This window comes from Muscardinus avellanarius (genome assembly GCF_963383645.1).
Source record: "Muscardinus avellanarius genome assembly, chromosome: 14".
In the NCBI taxonomy this organism is placed as follows: Eukaryota; Metazoa; Chordata; class Mammalia; order Rodentia; family Gliridae; genus Muscardinus; species Muscardinus avellanarius.
Genome location: NC_137800.1, coordinates 57,727,012 through 57,745,709, shown reverse-complemented (window position 1 = coordinate 57,745,709; position 18,698 = coordinate 57,727,012).

The window sequence follows — 18,698 nt, the reverse complement described above, 5'->3', positions numbered from 1 at the left end:
TATCCCTAGAAAGGGTGGAACAAGGAGAGCCAGAGACAAAGAGAGCTAGGGTTCTTGAACTCAGCTCAGATACCAGAAATTGGGCTATGAGCAGAAATTTGAGGATACATGTTGGTAATGCCATTATCAACCAAGCACTTGATTTTTTTTGGTGCTTTTATTGGTGCATTATAGTCTCCCATCATAATGTAAATCATGTTGACAATGACATACATGCACACTCTCTTGGTTCCTCCTCCCCATTTCCCTCCCTCCTGATACAGAGTGCCAAGATTGACATTAGTATATATTCACCTGTATACACATAGTCTATGGGAGTATTTCTTTGAGTGAACCTAAGTCTTCCTCCACCCCATTCTTATATCTCTTCCCTGTCTCCCCTGAGGTTTCTCATCATCTGAAGTCTCTCTTGTATCCCAATTATTCTCCATCCTGTATATATTTAAAAAAAAAAACATATGACCCTTTTAAAAAAAATTGATCTTGTAAAGTTGAGAGCAGAGAATGGGGAGAGTGGTGGGGAGGAGAAGGGATGGATGGGGAAAAGGTGATCAGCAGTCAGTTTTGAGTCACAGATCAAGAAGTTCTGACAAAGTCAGGCATGTTCGCACACGCTTGTAATCCCAGCATTTGGAAGGCTGCAACCAGAGGATCATGGTTCACAGACAGCCTCAGCTACTTAGTGAGGCCCTCCACAACTTAGTGAGACCCTGTTTCAAAATAAAGAAAAAGCCAGGCGTGGTGGTGCACACTTGTAATCCCCACACTTGAGAGGCGAGACAGGAGGATCACGGTGGTTCTAAGCCAGCCTCGCTGGCTTAAGAGACCCTATTTCCAAATAAAAATGTAACATAGGTCTGGGAGTGTAGCCAGGAGGTAGAAGGGTTTCCAGGAACCCCAGTACCACCAAAAAAATAAATAAATAAATAAATAAAAAGAAGAAAGGAAAGAAAGAAAGAAAGAAAGAAAGAAAGAAAGAGAAAGAATGAATTGAAGGAAGGAAGGAAGGGGAAGAGGGAGGGAGGGAAGGAGGAAGGAAGGAAGGAAGGAAGGAAGGAAGGAAGGAAGGAAGGAAGGAAGGAAGGAAGGGAGGGAGGAAGGAAGGAAGGAAGAAAGGAAGAAAAAATAGGGCAGGGAGTGTAGCTCGGAAGTTGAATGCCCCTGGGTTCCATCCCCAGACAAGAAAAAAAAAGGTTCTGACAGGCCATTACACAGTGGGCTATAGACAATAATAACTTGTATAGTTCAAAAAGCTAGAAGAAAGGATTTAAGTTTTTTTATCATTACAAAACAGTAAATGTTTGAGGAGACTGATTTGTTTGCAATGAATTGAACATTATACAATATATATGTGTATATATATATATAATCACACGGCTCCCCACAAGTATGCATAATTTTGTGTTTCATGTATCTGTTTATTAAATGAAGTTAATTTAAAAATAAATAATGTATAGTAGAAAAGCAGAGACTCAAATGGAGTGGTCAAGGGGGCTTAGAGAAGGCAGAAGAGACATAACAAGTGTAAGAGCTGAAATAATGCTGCAAATGTATACAAAATTATGAATTCCAATCTCAAAGACATGTATAAGGAAGGAGATGGAGGCGGGAGGGACCCGGTGTGAAGTGCTTCAAGAGTTGTGTGCATGTATTTTTCTGTCACTTTATACCCCATTGTGATGTATAATTACAATGCATCAAATAAAAATAATGAATAATGTATGGGGAAGGGGAGGATATAGGGAGGGGAGCCAGAGGGAGGCTCACCAAGTGCTGTGTGCACATATGTCCCTATAATTCTAAACTACATTCTGATGTGAGGGTACAATGTACCAATAAAAGTATCTAAAAATAAAAATAAAATAAATAAATTTACTTATGCTCTGAGTGAATGAAAGGATTCTTCTTTCACGTACTTATTTTGCTTAGGCTCTTCTTACATCTCAACTTCAAAGACTGGATGCTAGGAGAGATTAGTCAATCACAAAAGAGTAAAAGGTCAGATGTTTTCCCTCATATTTGGAAGCCAGGGAGGAAACTGGGACACAGGAAGACAAAGAAGGAGAAATCTTAGTGGAATGAGGGGGGAGGCCTAACTGAGGGAGGTGCAGTGGGGAGGAAGATTCAATGAATATACACAGATTCATCACTGCCAATCACAGTGTGGTACATAGGAAGGTGGGGAGGGGAGGAAGTGGGGTGGGAATGGCGGGGCGAGGGTTCAACGAGTGCTGTGTGCATGATGCCTCTATTACTCTGAACATCATCAGGATGTACAATTACAGTGCACCAATAAAATAATAAAGGCCGAAAGTACTCTACATTAAGAAAGAATTCTACCTTTTGAAAAATATCTCCCACTCTTGGCACCCTACATGAATTAGCTACCTCTTCTCCTGGCTCTAATAGCAAACCGTTCTTTAATTCATCCCGTCTCATTGTTCTAAAAATCAGGGAAAACCATACCACTTCAGAAAGAAATCTAAGTGTCTACATTTTTCAAGTCCCAGTTCAGAAAATCTCAAGTTTTTTGGCCTGATTAATGTAATGCTATTACCACATAAAGCTAAACCTTCTGCTACCTGAGTTACCACCACTCCTGCTACCTTGCTCCCTGAATGCATTGGAGCTAATGAAAGTTTTGGTACAGATTACCATAAATGACTATGATAAGCAGTTAAGTTTATCCTATAAAAAGACCTAAAAGGAACTTTCTCCTTGCCTTTCATTCTGTAATTTGTGTTTCTTCCAACACTTGTCCAGACAAACAATGATGTTCCTGGGGATATAGAGCTTCCTTATTTATTTACCAGCTCATGTCACTCTCTAAATAATACAAGTGCAATTTAACAGGTATAAATGTTCAAATCTCAAATCATCACTTAAATATGTGAAATCCTTTGAAGGAAACTATGTGACTCCTCAAAGACATATCTGAGACTGGAGTTCTGTGTAAATACTTATTAAGAAAACACTTTCAGGACACAACCACTAAAAAATGGGAGGAAGCCATACAAGTGTATACAAGTATTGTATACAAGTGCTGAATTACTGCATTGTACCCTAGATACATGAAAAGTATAAATAATAAATTAAGACTAAAAATAAAAATAATAAAACTAGTGTTCTCTCAGGCCAAGTCCCACAACAAAACTCTGGAGTGTAAGTTACATCTCAGGGTTTCCCTGACCAGAGTGGCAAGGGAACTGAGCTCCACATCAGTGCAAAACTGGTGCAAGACCACCCAGGGGATACATCAGTCTTCAGTCCAGTTACCAAAGCAAAGAGTTCCAGTGACCGAAAAAGGGTGACAAATACTAGCTGTCAATAGAAAGAGTGTGAAAAAGATGGGTACACCCCAATCCTGCCCCAGCCCACAAAATACAGTAGAAAAGGATCTGAGGGCAGAAGATCACAAATGTCCATTGTGCTGAGTCAGCTAAGCTTCTGTAAATTATATTCATGTCTGCGATAGCATTGAATTTTTTAGTATCACATGCATATTTTTAGTTCATTTGAGCCCTGTAATGTGTGTGTGTGTGTGTGTGTGTGTGTGTGTGTGTGTGTGTGTGTTACTGGGGAAGGAATCCAGGAGCAGTCTACCTCTGAGCTACACCCCCAGCCCTACTTTTTATTCTTTAGTTTGAAACAGGGTCTCACTGAGTTGCAAAGGGCCTAAGTAGCTAAGTCTGTTCATGAACCATGACCCTCCTATCTCAGCCTCCCAAATGCTGGAATTACAAGCATGTGCCACCAAGCCCGGTGGGACCTCTATTATTTAGGATATTTGTGGTAATAATAGAGAAAGAAAATAATGGTGAATTGGTGTTCATTTCTCTCTCATATGAAAGTGTAAAAAGTTCCAGTGTTTCCTTTCAGAAAATGTTTTGTGAGAAAGAATCATTCTACCTTTTCCTGTTGCCAGCATGGTATCATCTTCAACCTTGCAGACTATAATTTATCAATATGTCTATACTCCAACCAGTAGAAAAAAAGATGAGGATGAGACCTTCCCTTTATAACTCAATCCAGAGGTGACTCGCACTATGCTTGTTTACATCAGTAGCAACAGTTTTGCAACACAGTCCTACCTACATGTAAGGTTGAGAACTGTAGTCCTGTTTTAATGCTCAGCTGCATTCTGAGGATTTGCTTTTATCTGAACTAACAGAGGACAGAGAGATCGCATACTGGGATCAATTACCACAATTATTTATTTTTATCAGCTATGCACATTTATGTCAATGTTATTTGGCCTAAAATTTTTCTCTTTTATAATTGCTATTTAATGATTTTTCTTTTTTATGAATACCAACACATGCAATCATACAGGATGTGAACTGAATAATTTTTTATTCTGCATTGAACTCAGAGTATTTTACTTCTGAGGTACACCCCCAGCCCTAATTTTTTTTAACAGTATCTCACTGATTTGCTGAGGCTGGTCTTGAACCTGCAATCCTTCTGTGTATACTTCCAAGTACTAAAATTACAGGCATGTAGCACCTTACCCTGCTACACTGAACAATTTATATTACCATACCCGGCAGTTAATTAAGTTAACGCTGAGTCCTTAGTCATGAATTCACTATAAGTATTTGCTTTATTAACTTTCAGGAGTATAAATAAAAAAGTAGGAACTGAGTGTTCTTAGTTTATATTCAATATGCTCTACATACTTCTTAGAATGAGGTAATAATGTAACAACATAAGAACTAAAATAAAGTGGGTTGTAAGAGGCAAATAATAGAGTTGCTTTAAGAAGAAATATATAATGTACAGTTTCAGGGAAATTATTAAGTTAATAATATATTAGAATATTCACAAAGGAAAAACACTTGCTACAGCTGTATATTAGGCTAAGAACATTTATTTTTAAAGTAAATAAGAGAAACAGCTATTCTAAAAGTAGTAAGAAATCACAAATGACTCACTTTTTCATTTATAAAAATGTTATAGTTGATTGAATGTTTTCCTGTGATTCTGTCATTTTTCTTAAAGGTTGCAAGTTTATTGTTTTCATTTCTTAATTTATAAAGAATATGTTGAAATTTCACTGCAGATTCCAGAGGCTCAATTCCAAAAGAAACATTTTCAAATTGCAGTATTCCTCTGCAGAATTAAGAATAAAATATTAAGTGTTTTAATCAAATCCATATTATGAAACTCTGACAAAATCTAAAAGAAAAGACAATAAAAATGCTTTGAGTCCAGTATTTTATTACAAACTCTTAGAGAAAATTCTGAAGAGACAAATAATTTTCCTGACCCACAAAGCCAGTTTCCAACAGAAATCACCTATCAGTTGCTATGTCCTCAAAATCAGTGATTAAATTAAGCAAAGGGGAATAGAAATTTTGATAACTTTCTCTCTAGTTGTCAATGCTTTTGAAAAATTATTACTCAGGCTCGATAACAAAAATATTACTTTTATAAATACTTATAAAATTTAGCGGTAATCATGAAGTGACATTTTAAAGTTTTGTTTAGGTATACCATCTAAATGAGAAATCAAAAGTAAGATTATAAAGAGTAAAAATGTGTAATACTATCCTTGCCTAAATACAGGCAATAGTTTAAGTTACTACTCCATTAAAAGGCAAATTTCAGGACTTCATGCAAGAAGCAAAGAAAAACTCTTCTGTATAAAAACAAGGGTACTATACTATAAAACTAAGTTCGAGAGTTTTGTGGCAGAATAAAACCACTGTAACAAGGGGAAAGGAAGTCAAATAATTCTAGAGGATATCAAATGATATTATTAAGATGAGTAATATATTAGTAATTATTTATGTACAAACATTCTGAAAATGATTTGAGGAAAAGCAATCCTTGTTTATCTTTCTGTCTTCAAACACTAGGATACATATTATGTAGCACGAACACTGTATGGACTAGAAGAATGAGCTATCCTACACTTAGTTCCTCCAACTTACTATAGTCAAGTGCATTCAACTGTCATTTCTGTGGGTAAGAAAAAAATAAGAGACAGAGCAAGGAGACTAGGGAATCCAAGCTTGAGGTCACTTTTAAAGTGGCTCTGGTCAGCAAGGAAAGTGAAGGGAATAGAAGCAGCAGGAACATAGGCCGGAGATATCACTAAATACTTTCCACATCAGAATTCTCCTCTGCACACTTAAAACAAGTTGAACAAATTCACCACAGCCAAATAACATAACTGTGCTTTCTGTAATCAACAATAGACAATAAATAACCTCAGTCCAGAGCATGTGTTGAGTACGACAACAGAATTTGGATATCCTTCAATATAGCCTTGGTAGTAGCAATGAGCCTAAGAAAAAAAGATAAATTGGTTATTTAAGAACTCATGAAACTTTCTATTTCCTACTTCTATACTTGGTAGACTAGTCTTGTGACTATATCCATATTATTTACATCAGTATGAGTAAAGTGACAATAAAAAAATAAAATGAAAACATTTCATGTTGGGTATGATGGTGCATGCTTATAATCCCAGTACTTGGGAGGCTGAGACAGGAGGATCACAGGTTTGCAGCCAGCCTCAGCTACTTAGTGAGGCCCTCCAAAACTTAGTGAGACCCTGTTTCAAAATAAAGAATAAAAAATAGGGCTAAGGGTGTAGCTCTGAGGTAAAATGCCCATGGGTTCAATCCCCAGTACTGCAAAAACAAACAAAAAGAACTCCATATATTTGTCACTTTTACTACATTAACCACTTTTTAAAAATTTTATTGAAAGTAAATGTTATACATTTAATCTGTATTTGGTGCCCTCACCCCCTCATTTTCTTTCTCCCCTCCCGATACTTAATACCCAGGCTAACCTTGCTATATTCATACTTTTACACCTATTTGGAAATAGCCACTCATCAATCAAGTTCAGCCTCCTTCCTCTCTTAGTTTTCCATTCAAACTTTGCTGAGATTTCCCTTCCATTATCTGGAGTCCCTCTGGTATCCCCAATGCTCACTCGTTTGGGCATATTAGAGGAAACATATGTCCCTTCTCTTTCTGTGTTTGGCTGATCTCACTTAACATAATGCTTTCCAGCACTTTCCATCTTCTTACGAATGACATGATTTTGTCCTTCTTTATAGCTGAATAAATTTCCATTGTGTGTATTTCCCATAACTTTGCAAACCATTCATGTGTTGATGGGAGCCACTCCGATAGGAGGCTAATATCCAGAATATACAAAGAACTCAAAAGACTCTGCACTAGCAAAACAAACAACCCAATCAAGAAATGGGCAATCAAATTGAATAGACACTTTACAAAAGAAGAGATACAAAGGGCCAATAGATTCATGAAAAGATGTTCTTCATCATTAGCCATCAGGGAGATGCAAATCAAAACTACACTGAGATTCCATCTAACCCCAGTCAGAGTGGCAAGCATAAAGAAATCAAACAACAACAAATGCTGGTGAGGATGTGGGGAAAGAGGAACTCTTTTACATTGCTGGTGGGAGTGCAAACTAGTTCAGCCACTATGGAGATCTGTGTGGAGATTCCTAAGAAAGGTGGGAATAGATCCACAATACGATCCGGCTTTACCACTCCTGGGTATTTTTCCAAAGGGGTTGAAAACAGAGAACTACAGCAACATATGCATACCTATGTTCATAGCAGCACAATTTGTAATATCCAAAATTTGGAAACAACCTAGGCCCCCATCAACAGATGAATGGTTTGCAAAGTTATGGGAAATAAATACTTTTTTTTTAACTATGGCTTGGGATTACTATCTCATTCCCTTCTTCCAAAGTGTTATTTTTTTAAGAGGCAAAATTACTTGCCAATATATAAGTTTAGGTCATTGATTAAAAGACAATGATTAAGGATCTGAATTTCTTTAAATTATAATGAGCTGCTAAAAAGATATATATATTTATATATACATATTATGACACAGGAAGACTGAAGGGCTACAAAACAAAGGGATAACTCTGAAGCTATACAAATACATGAAGTCTAGATGTTAAGGCAAGAAATATTGCTAGAAATAAGGAGGGATATTTCATAATGATAGAAGTTTCAATTCACCAGGCAAATATAAATATTACAAATTAGTATTCACTAAGTAACATAAATTCAAAAATATAAACCAAAATGTAAATAATAGTAAAAATAGAAAATCTACAGTCATATTAAAAGATTTTAAATATAATTCCTCTCAGCTAACTGAGAAACCATACATTGAAAATCTTTAGGTTTGAACAACATAGTTATTAGTACATGACTAATATATGTAGAACACAAAAAAATATATATACTCTTTTCTATATACTTTTATTGGTGCCTCATAGTTATTGGAACACTCATGCACTTGGTGGGCTTTCCTTTAGCTCCCTCCCACTCCTCCCTTCCCCATTATTGGATATTAAGATTGACATTGGTATTCTCACATATGAGGCCAATTTCACAATATAAAAACTAAATAAGGTCCCTCAAGAAAAGAAAATTACAGACCAACATTCTTGATGAACATAAATGCAAAACAAATTTTTGCCACACTTCCAGTCCTATTATAGTTTTTTATTTTGAAATTTGCTAAGTTACTGCAAGCCTCACTAAATTGCTGAGGCTGATTTTAAACCTGTGATCTTTCTGTCTCAGTCTCCCAAGTGCTGGGATTACAACCGTGCACCACCACGCCTGGCTAAATTTTAAATAAAATACTAGCGATATGCATTCAAAACCATATCAGGAAAATTGTACACCATGACAAAGTTGGTTTCATTCCAGGATTGCAAGATTTCTTTAACATACACAAATCAATACATGTCTTTCACAACATAAATAGAACTAAAGACAGAAATCACATGATTTTTTTTTTTTTTTTTTTTTTTTTTGGTGGTACTGGGATTCCTGGAAACCCTTCTAACTCCAGGCTACACTCCCAGACCTATTTTTATATTTCCATTTGGAAACAGGGTTTCTTAGGCCAGCGAGGCTAGCTTTGAACCTGCGCGATCCTCCTGTCTCCGTCTCCCAAGCTCGGGGATTACAAGTGTGTGCCACCACGTCCGGCTCACATGATCATCTTAAAGGATGCTAAAAAAGCATTTGACAAAATCAACACCAATTCGTATTTTAAAAAAAACTACCACAGAAAATCAGAATAAAAGGAACTTACCTCAATATTATTAAGGCAATGCACAATAAACTAAAAGCCAACATTATATTGAGTAACTGCAAGAATTCCCTTTAAAAATCAGGAACAAGACAAGGATGCTCACTCCTTTTCAGTATAGTCTTTGAGACTCTTGCCAAAGTGATAAGAGAAGAAAATTTTAAAAACTCAAATATTTATGCTTCCTGACCTTATGTTATTCCAACCTAATGTAAATCAATAGGATGTATTTAGATGGATGCAATGGGAAAACAATAAAAATACGTTATAACAGAAAATCTGTGATTTGTATCCAATAGTTTGTGTCTGCTTATCTTACTGTATATTTATTTATTCAATAATATATAAATTAAAGGCCAGGTGGTGGCACACACTTGTATCCCCGTGCTTGGGAGGCGGAGACAGGAGGATTGGGCTGTTTAGAAGCCAGCCTTGCTGGCTTAAGAGACCCTGTTTCAGCCCAGCATGGTGGCGCACGCTTGTAATCCCTGTGCTTGGGAGGCAGAGACAGGAGGATCACGCAGGTTCGAAGCTGGCTTAAGACGCCCTGTGTTCAAAAAATAAAAAAAAAGTATAAAACAGATCTGGAAGTGTAGCCCAGAGGTAGAAGGGTTTCCAGGAACCCAAGTACCACCAAAGAGGAGAGAGAGAGAGAGAGAGAGAGAGAGAGAGAGAGAGAGAGAGAGAGAACGAACCTGTTTCCAAATAAAAATAGGTCTAGGAGTGTAGCTCGGAGGTAGAAGAACCCCAGTACCACCAAATTATATATACACAAATAAGAAAATAAATAGTGCCTGTGTCTTAGGCAGTGTGAAAGGTGCTAAGTCAATTTAGTTTGTCTTTAGTTTACTTACTTTTCAGGAAATCCAAATAATTAATCAATAAATACCTTAAATATATACCCCCTGTGAATTTTGAGCATTTTCTATATTAGTATTTTCCAATGTTAAAAAATTTTAGAAATTTATAAAACACAGAATTTAAATCTTACTTGAATATCTGAAGAATGAGAGCTCAAAGATCCTTGATTATGCAAATAGACCATAAAATTATCTGCTAAAAAATATCTGAATATAAAAAGTGAGAAAAATTAAAAAGTTACTTTTGTGAAATAGACAAAGCAGCAGTGAGTAAACTGACATCCCCTAGCCAAATCTGAACCAGCCTCTGCTTTTGTAAGTAAAGTTTTATTGGCACACAGCCACAACCATTAACATACATATTGTCTATGATTGTGTTAATGCTATAACAGCAAAGTTAAGTGTTTTTGCAGAGTCCATATAGCCCTCAATGACTAAAATGCTTATTCTCTAGACCTTTAGATAAAACATTTGCCCACCCTTGAAATAAGAGTGGTATTTTCTTTATATATACAAATAAATTCAAAGCAATACACGTTTACACAAATAAAATAGTTTCACTAACTTAATGAACTTCTTTATAAACGTAAGAAGGAACTATAAGAAGAAAGGGAAAAGCATTTTAATATTTATGAAGAAAGTCAGGCATGGCAGCACACACCCAGTACTTGGGAGGCTGAGACACAGGATCACAGGTTTGTGTACATTCTCAGCAAGTAGTGAGAATCTCATCAACCTACTGAGACCCTGTTTTAAAAATAAAAATAAGTTGGGCATGGTGGCACACGCTTGTAATCCCCCAGCTTGGGAGGTGAAGACAGGATGATTGCTCAAGTTCGAAGCCAGCCTCACTAGCTTAAGAGACCCTCTTTCCAAATAAAGATATAAAGTAGGTCTGGGAGTGTAGCCTGGAGGTAGAAGGGTTTCCAGGAACCCAAGTACCACCAATTAAATAAATAAATAAATAAATAAATAAATAAATAAATAAATAAATAATAGGGCTGGGGGTATGGCTCAGAGGTAGAATGCCCTCACTTTTATAGATATATCTTTTTTATTTATGTGACTGTATTTACTACATATATTTTTTAAAGGGCTTTAATTACTATAACTTTGTAGTATACTATGAAGTCTAGTAGTGTGATGCCTCTAGTTTTATTCATTTTTACTCAAAATTGCTTTGACTATTTGTGGTTTTTTATAGTTTCTTTAAAATTTTAGGATTGTTTCCAGACATGCATGCCTTTAATGCCAGACTCTGGAGATCCAGGCATGAGGATCCCAAGTTTGAGGCCAGCCTAGAGTAACTTAGTGAGACCTTGTCTTAAAATAAAAAGGGATGGAGATGTAGCTCAGTGATAGAGAAGCCCTAGGTCCAATCCCTACTGCTGCAATAGATGGAAATTTAAGATTGTTTCTTCTATTTCTGTAAAACAAATGTTATTGAAATTATATTATTGTAAATAGGACTGTTTTCTTGATTTCCTTTCACATATTTCATTTTTGCTATATGGAAATGATACTAAATTTTAAAGATTGGTTTTGTATCCTACAACGTCTTGAACTCATGTATTGGTTCAAACAGTTTCTGGTGGAGTCTTTAGGGTTTTCTATGCATAAAATCATATTATCTACAGACAGAAACAATGTAACTTCTTTTCAAATTTATATGCTTTCTCTTTCTTTTGCCTAGGACTTTCAATACTACATTGAACAGAAGTAGTAAGAATGGGCATCCTTGTCTTACTCCTAATCTTAGGTGAAAGCCTTCATTTTTTTCTTTAATTAAATATAATATTACCTATAGGGGTTTTCATATGTGGCTTTTATTATATTGTGGCACATTCCTTCTATATCTAATTTGCCGAGAGTTTTTCTCATGAAAGAATGTTGAAAGACACAGTTCTCTACGACATTCTGAACCAAATTAACTGTCAACTGAAAACTTCCCATAGCATATCCCACAAGCAATTCATATCCAGATTCTTCAACAGTGAGCCCATATTTCCCTTAACTCAGGCCTGTTCCTTCTTCCATTTGCTCTCATTATATAGGTCCTGCTGATCCTGCCAACATAATAGCATGAACAGTTCTTGGGGATGTGAGTTCCTATTTTTTCAGTCCCCAACTCTAATTCACAAAAGACTACTTGAGGAATTAGGACAAAAAATTTTAATTAAATCATAATAGAACATTTGTTCATGACAAGATGACTAAAAATCTTTATAACATTTTATCTTATTTTTTCATATTCTACTTGTATTACAATGAAACAGCTTCATAGAAATAAAATGAAATTTCAAACTAAAAATTAAAAATTACCTTTGTTTAAGGTGCACAGTGTATGGTTTCTTATTTATTGGAATAATATAAGATATCTGTACCTAGAGAATCCAAAACAGAGTAAGACAAATTTAATATAAGAAGCAAAACAGAAATTTTATAGCAATTAATCCCTCTAATCAAATGCTTAAAGTATCATCAAAATGTCTCAGACTAAATATTATTTTAAATCTACAATAAAATATAAAGTTAATAGGTCATTCTTACCATTCCACTAAAACAAACCAATCTAGACCAGAGGACTAGACATCTATATGTAATTAAAATGCACACTCTTAGGAAGCTATACCATGTGCTATCTGTAATGCCTTTTTTTTTTTTTTTTTTTTTTTTTTTTTTTTTGGTGGTACTGGGGTTCCTGGAAACCCTTCTACCTCCGGGTTACAATCCCAGACCTATTTTTATATTTTAATTTGGAACAGGGTCTCTTAAGCCAGCGCAGCTGGCTTCGAATCTACGTAATCCTCCTGTCTCGACCTCCCAAGCACTGGGATTACAAGTGTGCGGCCACCACACCCAGCATGGTAATGCATTCTTAGATGGCAACATTATAATAATAAGACAGGCTAAATTAGTGGTTATCCATCAAAGCACAAACTTATTTAACACTTTTCTTTAAAACACTCCTAAATGGCCGGGCGTGGTGGCAGCACGCTTGTAATCCCCGCGCTTGGGAGGCAGAGACAGGAGGATCGCGCAGGTTCGAAGCCAGCCACGCGCGCTGGCTTAGGAGACCCTGTTTCCAAATATAAAATGTAAAAAGAGGTCTGGGAGTGTAGCCCGGAGGTAGAAGGGCTTCCAGGAACCCCAGTACCACCAAAAAAATAAAAAAATAAAATAAAAAATAAAACACTCCTAAATGAAATTGCTTCTTTCCTATATTTCTAAAGGGAAGTTTCTTGAACAAATGTTGATATTGTATTTGACTTACCACTGCATTTTTTTCAGTTATAATCATAACAATAGATTGGAATATTAGCAGGTCACTAAAGCAGAATGACCAAGAAAGGACACATGAAAGCAATAGACATTTTTGGAATATTCTCTATACTTTTGTTTTCTGCCTTTGTTATGCTATGCAGCTATGAACATAGATACACATTAGTTTCGTAGTTTGGTTTTCTCTCTTTTGGGTAGATACCCAGAAGTGATCTTGCTGGATCAAATGGTAGATTTGTTCCCATATTCTAGGGATTCTCCATACTGTTTTCCAAAGTGGTTCCACTAATTTTCAATCCCACCAACAATGTTTTAGAGTCCCCACTTCTCCACATCCTCACCAGCATTTGTTATTTGTGTTTTGAATGATTGTCATTCTAGTTGGAGTTAGGTGAAGTCTCAGGGTAGTTTTGATTTGCATCTCTCTGATTGCCAAAGATGTTGTGCATTTTTTATGCATTTGTTGGCCATTTGAATGTCTTCTTTCATGAAGTGTCTATTTAGTTCACTTCCCCATTTTTTGATTGGATGATATGCATTTGTAGTGTTGAGTTTCTTGAGTACTCTGTATATTCTAGATATTATTTCTCTATCGGAGGTGTAGATGGCAAAAATTTTCTTCCATTCTGTTGGCTCTCGGTCAAGGTTCTTGATAATTTCCTTTGCTAAACAGAAGCTCTTCAGTTTCATGCAATCCCACATATTGATTGATCTTTTCATTTGTTGTGCCTTTGGGGTCTTGTTGAGAAAGTGTTTATCTGCGCCTATGTGTTGCAGTGTTGGACCTAGGCCATCTTCAAGGAGCTTCAAGGTCCCTGGTTTAATTTCCAAGTCTTTGATCCATTTTGAATAGACTTTTGTGCAGGGTGAGAAAGTGGGATTAATTTCCAGTTTTCTGCATATGGCTAGCCAGTTTGCCAACACCATTTGTTGAAGAGGCTATCTTTTTTCCAGTGTCTTTTTTTGCCTCCTTTGTCAAAAATTAATTGGCTGAAAGTGTGTGAGTTTGTTTCTGGGTCTTCTATTATGCTCCATTGGTCTATGTATCTGTTTTTGTGCAAGTACCATGCTGGTTTTTTGTTTTTGTTTTTGTTTTTGTTTTGCAGGTTTGGGGATGGAACCCAGAGTCATTTGACCTCTGACCTATATCCCCTGCCCAATTTTTTTTCTTTACTTTGAAACAGAGTCTCACGGTGTTGCAGAAGGCCTCATTAAGGACCTGAGGCTGTCCTCGAACCGCGATCCTCCAGTCTCAGCCTCCCAAATGCTGGGATTACAAGCATTTGCCACCACCCCCGGCTCCATGCTGTTTTTATTACAATGGCTTTGTAGTACAGTTTAAAGTCAGGTATTGTGATTCCTCCTGCATGGTTTTTGTTGATGAGAACTACTTTGGCTATTCTGGGCTTTTTGTTATTCCAAATAAATTTAAGGATTTTTCTATGTCTGTGAGGAATGATCTTGGTAATTTAATGGGCATTACATTGAATCTGTAGATCACTTTTGGAAGAATGGCCAATTTAATGATATTTATTCTGCCAATCCATGAAAATGGAAGATCTTTCCATCTTCTAAGATCTTCAATTTATTTTTTCAATATTTTATAATTTTCTTTGTAGAGATCTTTTACTTCCTTGGTCAAGTTTATTCCTTACTATTTTATTTTTTTGTGGGAGCTCCTGAGTGGAAGGAAGTGTTTTCTGAATTTCTTTTTCAGTGAATTTATGGTTGGTGTACAGGAAAGCTTCTGATTTTTTTAAGATTAATTTTGTGCCGGGCATGGTGGCATATGCTTGTAAACCCCGCACTTGGGAGGCTGAGACAGGAGGATTGCACAGGTTCGAAGCCAGCCTCAGCTTGCTTAAGAAACCCTGTTTCCAAATAAAATATAAAATAGGTCTGGGAGTGTAACCTAGAGGTAGAAGGCCCCTGGGTTCCATCCCCAGTACCACACACAGACAAAAAAAAGATTAATTTTGTATCCAGATACTTTGCTGAATTTGTTGACTAGTTCTATAAGCCTTTTGGTTGAGTTTGTTGGGTTTTCTAAATATGGCATCATGTCATCTGAAAATAGTGAAAGTTTGAGTTCTTTTCCTACTTGTACTCCTTTGATTTCCTTTTCTTGTCTTACTGTTCTGGCTAGAGTCTCTAGTCTATATTGAAGAGAACTGGTAATAATGGATATCCTTGTCTTGTTCCTGTTTTTAGGGGGAATTCTCAAAGTATTTCCCCATTTAATATGATGTTGGCAGTGGGCTTATTGTAGATTGCCTTTATGATATTGAGATATGTTCCGTTTCAATTCTCTGCAGTGTTTTTATCATAAATGGATGATGGATTTTATCAAATGCTTTTTCAGCATCTATTGAAATGATCATGTGATTTTTTCTTTGATTCTATTTATATCATGAATTACATGGATTGATATTTGTATGTTAAACCAGCCTTGCATCCCTGGGATGAACCCTACCTACCTGGTCATGGTGTATGATTTTCTTTATGTGGTTTTGAATGTGTGTTGCTAGTATTTTGTTTAATAGTTTTGCATCCAAGTTTATCAGAGATATAAGCCTGTAGTTTTCCTTCCTTGAACTGTCTTTATTCAATTTTGGTATTAGTGTGATGTTAACTTCATAGAATGTATTTGGGATAGTCCCACTTTTTTCTATTTCACCAAATAATTTGAGGAGTATTGGGGTTAGCTCTTCTATAAAGGTTTTATAGAATTCACTTGGAAAACCATCTGGCCTTGGGCTTTTCTGTGATAGTAAGCTCTTTATTGCTGTTTCAATCTCTTTGTTATTGGTTGGTTTAAGTGTTCTATATCTTCTTGACTCAGTTTAGGAAGGTAGTATTTGTCTATAAAGTTGTCAATTTCCAATTTCCACCAGATTTTCTATTTTGTTGGAGTATAGTTTTTTTTTTTGGTTTTGGGGGGTTTTTTTTTGTTGTTGTTGTTTTTGTTTTTGTTTTTGTTTTGGTGTTGGTACTGGAGGGTGTTCCTGGAAACCCTTCTACCTCCGGACTACACTCCCAGACCTATTATATATATATATATATATATATATTGGGAACAGGGTCTCTTAAGCCAGCAACAAGGCTTCGAACCAGCGCAATCCTTCTGTCTCTACCTCCCAAGTGTGGGGATTACAAGTGTGCGCCACCACCCCTGGCCTGGGAGTATAGTTTTTCAAAGTAGTTTCTGCTAAACCTCTGGATTTCTTCATTGTAAGTAGTAATATCTCCTTTTTCATCCCTTATATTCATAATTTGGGCTGATTCTCTTTTTTAGTTAGGTTGGCTAGTGGGTTATCTATCTTTTTAAATTTTTCAAGAAACCAGCTTTTGGTTTTGTTGTTTTTCTGTATTTTTAAAATCTACTTCATTAATCTCTGCTCTGATTTTAATAATTTCCTGTCTTCTACTGGCTTTGGGGTTCAGTTGTTCCTATTTTTCAAGGGCTTTGAGGTGTGTCATTAGGTTATTTATTTGAGAATTTTCTGTTTTTCTTATGTGAGCACTCAGTGATATAAATTTTCCTCTTAATACTGCCTTCAAAGTGTCCCAGAGGTTTTGAAAAGTTGTATCTTTATTTTCATTGTTTCTAGAAATTTCCTGATTTCACCTCTTACATCTTCTATGACCCATTCTTCATTCAGAAGTGTGGTGTTCAGTCTCCACATTTATGTTGTTTCTCTGGGTCTTCTTATAATTGATTTCTAGTTTCATTCCATTATGATCTGAAATGACACAGGGAAGTATGTAACATTTTTTAAATTTGCTAGTGCTCATTTTGTGTCCCAGGATGTGATCTATTTTGGAGAAGGTTCCGTGAGCAGCTGAGAAAAATGTAAACTCCGTTGTAGTTGGGTGAAATATTCCATATGTGTCCAACAGGTCCATTTGGTTAATGGTGTTCTTTAGTTCTGAGGCATCTTTACTGACCCTTTGTCTGGAAGATTGGTTTAAGGGTGTGAGGGGGTGTTGAAGTCTCCCAGTAATATTGTATTGGGATTTATGTGTGAGTTTGTTTCATGAGAGTTTGTTTTATGAAAGTAGCTGGCCCCTGCATGGCCGAGGCTCTGGGAGGCCAAACATCGAGACTGCGGGGAGGCTGTGGAGAGGCAATGGAGCTGGCGGTGTTTGTGGGCTGCCTCAGCACACCATGGGGAGATGCAGCTGCAGCCTCACAGAGTCGTGGGTACTTTCAGGTGGTTGTCAGTCGGATGGCTGGTGTGACTGGAGATTGAGCGACTCACCCAGCTTAAGGCTAAGGGGTGGCAGAGCAGAGCCCAGGCAGCCTCAGGGCTGATGTTGCTGCATGACATCACCCCTAGCTTGCTGTGACCCAGCCAACTGTCCACAGGGGCAAGTCATTTGTCTTCTCAGATTGATTTAATCCTTGATCATTGTGGAGAATGAAGGCAATTGGTTTTTGGTGAGGACAAGGAACTCTAGTCCCTTGGAGACAGCAAGAAGAAAAAGGAAGGATGCCTCAACTGGAGGACAGGATACTTCAGTGGAAAAAGCAGTCATTGATCCAACCCCAACATCAAGACCAGAACGTCGTAATGATAGCTTCAAGGCAGAAATCTGACGTAATTCTTTACAACACAGTTTTACAGGACATCATTTGGAACATTGGCCCCTTCTTAACCAAGGATCCAGGGAAAGAAGAAACCTTAAGATGAGGAACCCCAGCTGGTAAGGTCATACTCAAGGAAAGTTTGTTTCCCAAGGCCTGGCAATACCAGGAAGTACCACTTTCATGGAACACTATGTGAGGACATCTGTCTCTAGTCAAGTGTCATTTATGGTGACAAGCAGATACCAGGCAAACTCATGATAGCTGAAAAATTCTCCAGAATCAAAGTTTGTCAGACTGACCATTGTTATGATTCTGTGGCAGAGACTGAGGAACACATCCTGGCCCTCCATCTCCACAGAAAACTGACTTATTTCTGGAGACAGCACTTAGCCACTTTTAAGTTTCTTGTCCACACTGTTTCTTCATCTCTGGAGCTGATCCTTCTCTTTTTGAAGGGCTTGAACTTGTTCTGAAATCTTGACTTTCTCCTCCACTGAACTACTTTGGAGCTGCATGCTCTTTTCACACAACTCTTGGTCTGACAAGTTCAGGTGAGTTGATTTTTTTTTTTTTTTTTTTTTTTTTTTTTGGTGGTACTGGGGTTCCTGGAAGCCCTTCTACCTCCGGGCTACACTCCCAGACCTATTTTTACATTTTCATTTTGGAAACAGGGTCTCCTGAGCCAACGCGCCGCGCGGCTGGCTTCGAATCTGCGCTATCCTCCTGTCTCCGCCTCCCAAGCGCAGGGATTACAAGCGTGCGCCACCACGCCCAGCTGAGTTGATATTTTTAAACTATCTGTGTTTAAGGCCTGAAAAGACAACCCATCAAACACCCCGGAAACAATTA